The following is a 10,073-nucleotide window of genomic DNA, read 5'->3' on the forward strand; positions in this document are numbered from 1 at the left end:
AATTCATTTGCCAATATTTTCTCCCATTCTGTGGGTTGTCTTTTTGTTTTGTCTAGGGTTTCCTTTGCTATGTAGAAATTTTTAAGCTTAATATAGTCCCCTTTGTTTATTTTTGTTTTTACCTTCATGACTCTAAAAGGTGGATCTGAGAAGATGTTGCAGTCATTTATATCAGAGAGTGTTGGGCCTATGTTTTCCTCTAAGAGTTTTATAGTGTCTTGTCTTATATCTAGGTCTTTAACCCGTTTTGAGTATATTTTTGTTTATGGTGTTAGGGATGTTGAATATTTTTTCTACTGTTTTTTGAATCTATATTTTATTGAGTTCCTCAGTGATTTTTATGATTTCCCTCCTTCTGATATTTTAGATTTTGGTGTTTTTTTTTCTAACTCATTTAGGTGGTGGGTTAAGTTGTCAAATTGAGATCTTTCTTCTTTTTTGAGGAAAGCCTGTATTGCTATAAATTTCTCTCTGAGCACTGCTTTTGTGGCATTCCATAGATTTTCTGTGGCCGTATATTCATTATCACTTGTGTTGAGGTATTTCTTAGCTTCCTTCTTGATATCCTCAATGACCCATTGTTTTTTTAGTAGCATGTTTTTTATTCTCCATGTAGTAGGTTTTTTCTCATTTATTTTCCTGTGGTTGATTTCTAGTTTCATGACATTGTGGTCAGAGGAGATACTTGAAATAATTCCTATACACTTAAATTTTTTTGAGGTTAGCTTTGTGCTCAGGGAGTTGATCAATTCCTGAGAATGTTCTATGTTCACTTGAGAAGAATGTATATTCTGATTTTTTTGGATGTGAAATCTTGAAAATTTCAATTAAATCTAAATTTTCTATTGTGTCATTTAGGATCTTTTTTTTGCCTTAGTGATTTTTTTCTAGATAAACTGGCCTTTGATGTAACTGGGGTGCTAAATTCTCCTAGTATGATTGTATTCCCATCACGTAACCCTTTTTTGTCTATTATTAATCTTCCCTCATTAATATTTTTTCTAACTCCCTTATGTGTCACTGTAAGAGGAATATATGAGAAACAAGTTAATTTTACCACTTTCCAAAATAAAACATATATATTTTTCATCTGACTGAATCAATTCAGACCTTAATATTCTCAAGAATTTTCATCTGAGCATAGAAAAGCATCATGAGTTTGGACAACCAGAGCAGCATGACTGAGTTCCTCCTCTTGGGTCTCCCCATCCAGCCAGAGCAGCAGGGTGTGTTCTTTGCTCTTTTCCTGGGCATGTACCTGACCATGGTGCTGGGGAACCTGCTCCTCATCCTGATCATCAGGATGGACCCTCACCTCCACACCCCCATGTGCTTTTTCCTCAGCCACTTGGCCCTCACAGATGTCTCCTTTTCATCTCTCACTGTCCCTAAGATGCTGACGAACATGCAGCCTCAGGATTAATATGTCCCCTATGCAGAAAGTGTAACACAGAATTATTTTTCCTATTGTTTATGGACCTGGACAGCTTCTTTATTACATCAATGGCATATGACCACTATGTTGCCATATGTCTCCTCCTTCACAATACTACCATCATGAAGGAGGAGCTGTGTGCCTTCCTAGTGGCTGTGACCTGTTTCCTGTCTGGGACCACTCCCTTCCCTTCACCCTTCTCTTGATCCAGTTGTCCTTTTGTGCTGACAGCATCATCTGTAATTTCTTCTGTGACCTTGTTGCCCTACTTAAATTATCCTGTATCCTGTTCAAACATTGTCCTCAATGAGCTGGTCATGTTCACTGCAGGGGTGGTGGTTATTACTCTGTCTTCATATGTATCCTTGTATCTTATGGGTACATTGGGGCTACCATCCTGAGGATCCCTTCAACCATGGATATCTGTAAATCCTTGTATCCATGTGGCTCCCATCCCTCTGTAGTGTCTCTGTATTGTGGGTCAATGTTTGGGCAGTACCTCTTCCCAACATTAAGCAGTTTCATTGACAAGGAAATCATTGTGGCTCTCATGTACACAGTGGTCACACCCAAGTTCAACCCCTTTATCTACAGCCTTAGGAATAGGGACATAAAATGGGCCTTTGAGAAACTTTTCAGTAGAGCAACATTTTTTTTCTCACCATGACATCCAACTTGTACTTAAATCAGGACCTCATTTGGGTCATCTCATATATTTGAGTTTCCATTTGAATATATCTCAATACTTTTAAGTCTCCAAGCCATAGGACAAATGATGGCATGCTGAATATACTTGGTAAATGTTTTTTTTATCATAATTTCACTCCCTTATTAACAATGTTCTCTTTCATAAATAACTTTTGATTATCAAATGCTAAATTAATTTTATTACTTATTTTTGCAACTTGGGGACATACATAATACAATAATGTACAGTTGGTTATTCTTTATTTGAGGAGACATTTGGAAAGTGAAATATTCTGGGCCTATATCTCAGGCTTTAACATACCCCATAATCTATAGAATTAGCTATGTCATTATACTACACTTTTATGCAGACAATACAGGGTCTTCTTCTCATGCTTATGGGTCTTATTGAGTTGTCACTTAAATAAGATATATTTTTTTAGCTTTTTAGGGCTACACTTGTAGCATATGCAAGTTCCCAGGCTAAGGGTTGAATAGCAGCTGCAGCTGCCAGCCTACACCACAGCCACAGCATCACCACATCCTTAATCCTCAGAGCAGGGTCAGAGATCAAACCTGCATCCTCAAGGATGATCACTGGGTTTGTTTCCACTGAGCCACAAGCAGGAACTCCAAGAGGAACCTTATTACTCTCTGCCCATGGTATATGATGTTACAAAAACAACTCTGAAGATGGAGGGCCCTGTAGAAGATCAAGACTCATTGGGGATTTCCCCTTTGCCAACACTGTGTAGTTGACATTGCTTAGTCCCCAATCATCATCAGTATGAAAGCATATTTCATGCTGGCATCCTTTGTACATAAAACAAAATTATAGTGTGTAGTATCTAAAAAGTCATTGCTTTCCTACAAATGCCACTGCATATTCAGCACTGACTGTTCTTCATGAACTTCTTGCTTTTCCAAATGAAGAAAATGAAGAATGAAGGGCTTCTCAAACTTTAACCTGCAAAAGAATTCTGGGATATTTTGTTAAAACAGAGAACCCTGGAATCTACCTCCATGAATTCTAATTCCATAGATCTTGTTGGAGCTCAACAATTTGCATTTCTAACAAGCTCCCACCTAATGCTGATGCTGCAGGTGTGTGAATTATTATTTGAAGAGCACTGGAAAGAATATTTAAAGCATGGAAGCTGTGGAAGGCACATTTATAAACACCTCATATGAATTATGGTATTGAGTAGAATGAAACAAGAGAATGCTAAAATTTTTTTGATAATAGAGAATCCAAAGTTCATGTTGACATTTTCAGACTAATTCTGGCTGTAGGAAGTTCCTTTTAGCAATCGCTAATATATGAGCATATTTCCTAAAATATCAGATTTTATTTTCTCTTTCATATATGATATAGATATGTCAGATACTACATATCATGCTTCATTTCATCACACCAGACTATATGCTCAATGGAAAAAAAACCCCAAAGCTTTGAAAAAATATGTCTTATGTCCATTGATAGCTTCTTGTTTACATTAAGCCAAGTGGAATTTCAGTGTGACTTATAACATTGCTAATGTCACACAAGAACCTATTTTAATATTTTTAAACTAATAATATTTTTCATAGATACTGTCTAAAAAGTACATTTATTGGATGGTTATATGTATATGCATAATTGATTTACCTTTCTATAGACTGAAACTAATGCAAATTTGTCAGTCAACTATACTCTAATAAAATTTTAAAAATAAAGTAGATAAGATATGCAAATTCTTGGTAAAAAAAAACAAAAAAAGTACATTTGTTATAAAGTGCTAGGTGATTTCAGAGGCACTTTACCTACAAAAGAACACTTGAGTTCCTGATAGGACACTGAAAAACTTTTGTTTTCTTATGTTATTCATTTCTAAAAGTCCTCATTTAACTTGCCATGTTTCTTGACACAGCCCATAATATACCATGTGTCTTGAATACAAGCCATATTATTGTTATTATGGGAATTGAGGCTACTTTACCACAGTCTTTTTCTCTTCTCTTTGCATATGTGTATCTGCTCTATACAAAATACAATATGTTTATCTAATTTTGTATGTAAATATGAGACTAATTCTTCTGGGACCAGCATCTGAAGTGACATTTAAGGCTATAATGATGTCCCCAACTATAGTCTACTTGGGATGTGAAGATGGAAATCAAAATATTTTGAAGGATTTTGCCATTTGATACATGTGTAGAATATTATGACAGCAATTTCCTTTAGTATGCATATATTTCATTCCATAAGCTCTGACTTAGTTGATCACATAGGTGAATGAAAACAATCTGGCTTGTTGCCTCTCTTTTCAAAGGTTTCAACATAGACTTCTATTCCCCATGTACTTTCCTGGAACCTTTTAAAGTTAAGCTCTTCTGTTTTCAAAGGAACAAATGCCAGGAACCAGGGAGCTAAACATGGAGCCCGTTAGAATGGATGCTCTGGAAATGTTCAAGTAACCTTATTAGAGAACTGACAAAAGGTATTTCAAGGCATGGTATAATCTTTAATAAAGTTTCACAAAATCTCTGTGCTAATTCAACATGAGATCAACTTAAAATTAAAAATTTAATTAGATTGATATATTAAGGTTGTGTATTCTATGTATTGATATGCATAGAAGTAAAAATGCAAATATTATTATAGGAAAAGAAAGCTATAAAACACTACATAAAATAAATTCCATTTATGTAAATATAAACTTTCCTGAATAAAAACCATTGTAGAAGGATTAAAAAAAAAAGGAATAACCAAAGAGTGAAATACTTTGACTTTATCCTTTGTTTTTATGTCTCTGTTATTTGGATTTCCATTGTGAAGCAGAATTAAATTTAAAAGCAGCAAATCAAAAAGAAATTTCCACTTCAGAGAAAAAAATCCCTCTCCACATCTCAGTCTATGACTTGTCAGGGGAACATGTATCTGGTTGGAAGGGTCAGGAAGGAGGTCTATCAACATCTACTTCTGGGTTCCCATGCACAGGGCATCTCCCTGATGGTCTTCCTAAGAATAGTGTTGCCTCACAGTCTGCCCTGAGAACCAACTGCCTGAGAATCACCTGGACCCAGGTCTCATGTATGAGCACTATTTGGTGTGGAGCTGGAATCAACATCTTTACCAAGCTCCCCAGGTGATACTACATAACATCCCAGTTTAGTGACCTCTGCCCTAGTTCATGTGTCCTGGAGGCAGGAGGAGGAAAACTGAGCAGTTAACAGAGGTTTAATGCATGTCTCTTACCTAGAGCTTGGTGCCCTGCCCCCTTGGGTCCTCTCCCTGGTGGGTAGAGTGTAGTCTTCACCTCTCCATTTCTGAAGGGGGTGAACTAACTGAGGAGTAAGTCCCAGGCTCATGACTTTTCTCTCTGATGCCAGTGAGATGTTTGGGACCACAGAATTGTGGCTAAATCTGGTTTCAGGGTGTCCTACAGTAAATGTGAGAAGCCACTCCATACTCCTGATGGCTAGATCATTTGAGAATAGATTTCAGAGCAGAACAGCATATCTCTCATCAGAAGCAGGGGTGGTGTTGGTGGTAGTGGGGTGTGTGTGTGTGTGTGTGAGTGTGTGAGTGTGTGTGTGTGTGTGCATGCACATGTGAACACAGATCCTCAGCACTTCTGTGAGGCCTTTCTTATGCCACTTCTATTACCAGCTCCTAAACATGGATAGGTGAGAAATTCTTGGCTTCTTTCTTTGAACTTTCTCAATAAGAGCTCTTTTAATTTTAGATTGTGCATGTTGATGAGGCCATGAGATGTTGGAATTTTTTATATATATATATATACATAAATATATAATAATATTTTGTTATAGTATAGTTGATTTACATTGTTCTGTCAATTTCTGCTGAACAGTGAAGTGACCCAGACATAAATATATATCCTTTATATATATTATACATATTATATAAATATATATATAGTTATGTATATGTGAATATATATGTGTGTATTTATATATTCTTTTTCTCATATTATCTTCCATAATGTTCTGTCCTATGATATTGCATAGAAATTTTGTTGAATCAGGAGAGGTAGGAGAATGATAAACTTGAGTACTAGTAAATATATACATGGCAGTAATATGTTTAGTTTTTCAAGGAGAGATATTGCAAAACTGAACTCCAGGACACTTTGACTCCAAGCAAGAGGTATGCTTCTTTTTTCTTCAACCTTTATATATAATATAGACTTTGAATATTTACTTTTGATCCACTTTGATTAGACTGTTGCAGAAACCACAAAAAGTCATGTCAGCGGAAGGAGACATATGTCACTCAGAGATATGGAAAAGCAATTTATTCAGCATTGATGAAGGCCCAGATAAGTCACATCCAGAGTTTGAGTGTCAGGTCTTTGTTCTCAGCAACATTTATACATTACAAGTCTTGAGTTTCCCAAGTAAGCATCCCAGACCTCCCCCCTTCCCTGAGCAGTGTTCCTCCCTAAGAAACTGAGCAAGCAAGTTTACAGAAGCAGAACTTATAAGCAATGCTATGTAAGTGATTAGCAGGGCTGCTGGCTTGGACATAGGGTACATAGTTGCTACATCAAGAAGGGTGGTATGAGGTGAGCATAGCTGAAAAGGCTTGCAGCTGCCTTTTTACCCAAGGGGGGATGTGGTTTTTCCTTAGTTAAAACTCTTATTTCATTCCCCCCTCTTGATGTTCAGGGTGCATCTGCACCCTTCAGAGATCATCATCAGTCATTACCCATTGGTAACCTCTGATAAGTAGCAGGTGGGATGCTGTTTTTCTTTCAACCCTGATTCTAATGAAACCTTTTATAATATTTACCAGGAGAGGTATAAGACATGGAATAAGTAAGCACCCCATGAGTATGACCATGATTATTCTGACCATTGTCTTCATTCCTCCCAACCAAAAGAACAATTTACCAAAGAGGCTATCTGCATCCCATCCTTTCCAAATTTGTACAGGCACATGGGCAAATGTAGTCATGTGGTCAGCAATTTCTTCTATCACCTTTCTGGTGTCATCTATTTGTAGACAACAATTACTCAAGTTAAATTTCCCACAAATCCCTCCTTCAGAAGCAAGTAAATAATCCATGGCCAAGTGATTTTTGTAGATGGCATTGCACATTTTGGGTCATTTTGGGGCCAAAATAGTCAAGGCCCTTGCAGTGTCATTTGTTACAAGTTCCAAAACCACCTGTTGTCTGATGATGTGCTTTAGCACCTAGATAGGGATGTGATATCCCCAAGAGCCATCTTATGCCCAGGTGGCAGGCCCATAATATTGACTTATTCATTCTGGGGGCCATTCATCATCTTTCCAGTCTCCAGTTTGGAGATACCTTCAGTCTCTCTGGGTACCCTGTGCCCTATATATATATAGGAACTCCCAGTTGTTCCCCTAGTGACAGTGGGAGCCGGAAGAAGGAAGGTCTTATTGTTCCCAGTACACATGTCCTGGCCCAACTGGGGGGTAGGAGTATGGAATATGCCATTTTCCCACAAATGCAATATCATCCCTTTGGTGCCTTCCATTGGATATTAGTACTAATATTCTCCCATGCCTGTAGGAAGTGGGAAAAGTTAGACAGGGGATTAGGCTTGGGTTCTGAGAGGTTGGAGTATGACCACTATTGAGTCTTTTGGGCAGTCAGATTATAAAACCTTAGGCACCTAAACATGTTGTGCTTCCAGCTGAAATATTGAACCATCCTCCCTGCCTCACAAGACAGTTTCTCCCTATAATAGCAGTTCTGAGGAGCCATACCCCACTAGTGAGTTGGGGGTATGCAGTCTCATTATGAAGCTCTGATGGGTTCATTTCCCTGGCTTGCCAAGGCCAGTGGTCTTCTGTGTTTGTTCCCCCACATAAATAACAAGAGGAGACCTTGAGAGTTTGTGCAACATTTTCTGCTGAGGATAAGAACAAGTTTTTAGTTGTGGCCAGAATGGAGGTGGGGTGCTTTTATTTCTTCATAAAATGAATGAAAGACCCTGTGAGAGGCAGCTTGGAATGCAAGCATGACTCTCTGGAAATGTAGCAGAGCTCCAGGGTCAAGGCCTCTTCCATTAATGTGAATGCTTATTTTGAAACCCTCCTTCCATTTGGGCTCACTGGAATTGAAAATAGTGAAATTAACTGGGTTACAAGTTTTAGTCTGATAGTCTCAAGGGGCTTAACCATTTTTAAGGACAGCTCTTCTTTCTCCCTTATCCCAGGTTGCCCAGGATATGCAGCTCCAGTAAGTGTATTCCTGACAACCATTCCAAGTGGTCCCCCAGCATATATATTTATCCTTAATCCTATATTTTCTTTCCCATGATCAGCTTCCACATGGTATAGTAATGTTCCATGGCCCATTTGTAGCTTCACAGGCTTCAAAAAGTACTGATACTGGCAACTTGGGGTTGGTAATTTGGGTCTGATTAATTAGTTACCTTGATTTATGAGAGCACCAGACCTCTAATGATTCCTCAGTTGGTGAGTATTGTGGATCAAAGGAATAATATTGTTCCCTCTGCTGACAGATAGAATAAGTGGTCCTGTTATGAATGCAACTTCCTTGAATTTCTCCCAAACAGGAGAAATGAGTGGAGTAAAGCAAAGTCCATGTAACCACTTGATCTGATCAGGTCACTTGAATGTGTGGGTCACATGAGGAAATAGATCCTGGCAGAGCCAAGGGGGACCATATTAACAGCAACAGGCATCAAACATACATATTGGATATAAGATAACAGTATATAACAGTAAGAAATTCTCTTGTGGAAGATAAGGCAGTTTACATTACCAGGCAGCCAATTCCTCAAGCTTCGGCCATGAGTTGACTGACCAGCTTCTTGTGTGGTCAGAGCAGGGCTTTGAGATAATTGTCTCCCCCTCTGTATTGTCAGGCATAGAGGTCTCTCCGGATTGAGGGCAGTCTCCCACTCTCCATGGTCATCAGCTGGGCCAGCCTGTTTAACTCTGGAATGATGGATCCAAACATCTATTCCTGTTACTTTGAGAGCAGTGGGAGTGGTTAGAATTACAGTGTAGGGACCCTTAAATACCTGTCTCAAAGGCTCCTTTTTCCAGTCCTTTATCCACACGTGGTCCCCCAGCTTGTGGGGGTGAAACGTTATGCCTAAGGACACAGGTATTCTATCTGTGACCCATCTATGTATCTGAGAAATAGTGAGCCACAGTCCTTGTAACTGTTTATGTAATTCCAAGTCTCCCAACTCCCTGGTGTTTTTTCTTAAATTGATCAGTGGAGGCAGCCTCCCATATAAGATTTCAAATGGTGAGAACCCTATTCCCGCTTGGGGTGAGCATTTCACTTTTAGGAGGGCCACCAGCAACATGTCTACCCAGGGCACGCCATTTTCCTGACATAACTTTGCCAGTGTCTGTTTAAGGGTCCAGTTCATATTTTGTACTTTCCCTGAACTCTGAGGCCAATAAGCAGAATGCAATTTCCATCAGGTCTATAAGGCTTTTTCTACCTGTTGTACTTTCTTGGCCATAAATGCTGGTCCATCATCTGACCTGGTGGTCGGAGGCATTCTGTATCTGGGAATAATGTCTCTCAGGAGTGGCTTGGTTACTTCCATTGCCTTTTCATTTCATGTAGGTAAGGCTTCTACCCATCATGAAAAAGTACAGATAAAAACTAGTATTTTACCCCTTGCTTGGGATGACTTCAGTAAAGTCCACTTCCATATCCTCAAATGGGGACAGTTCACAGTGTTGTGTCCCTGCTGGTCTGCTGGGGCCCTGGTGAGCATTATCTTGTAAACAGGTTATGCATCTTTGGGAAACAGAGGAGCAGAGTGTGGGAAGATGTGCAATGAGATAGTACTGTCCCAGTAAGATCTCTAAGGCAGTTTTGCCTATGTGGGCAAACTCATGGTTAGCTCATGTTGTTGGTGGACTAGTTTGTAGGCCAGCTGTTCTGGAACATAATCCCAGTGGTCCCATGTTACCCACCAT

The sequence above is a fragment of the Sus scrofa genome, unplaced genomic scaffold (assembly GCF_000003025.6).
Source record: "Sus scrofa isolate TJ Tabasco breed Duroc unplaced genomic scaffold, Sscrofa11.1 Contig59, whole genome shotgun sequence".
Lineage (NCBI taxonomy): Eukaryota > Metazoa > Chordata > Mammalia > Artiodactyla > Suidae > Sus > Sus scrofa.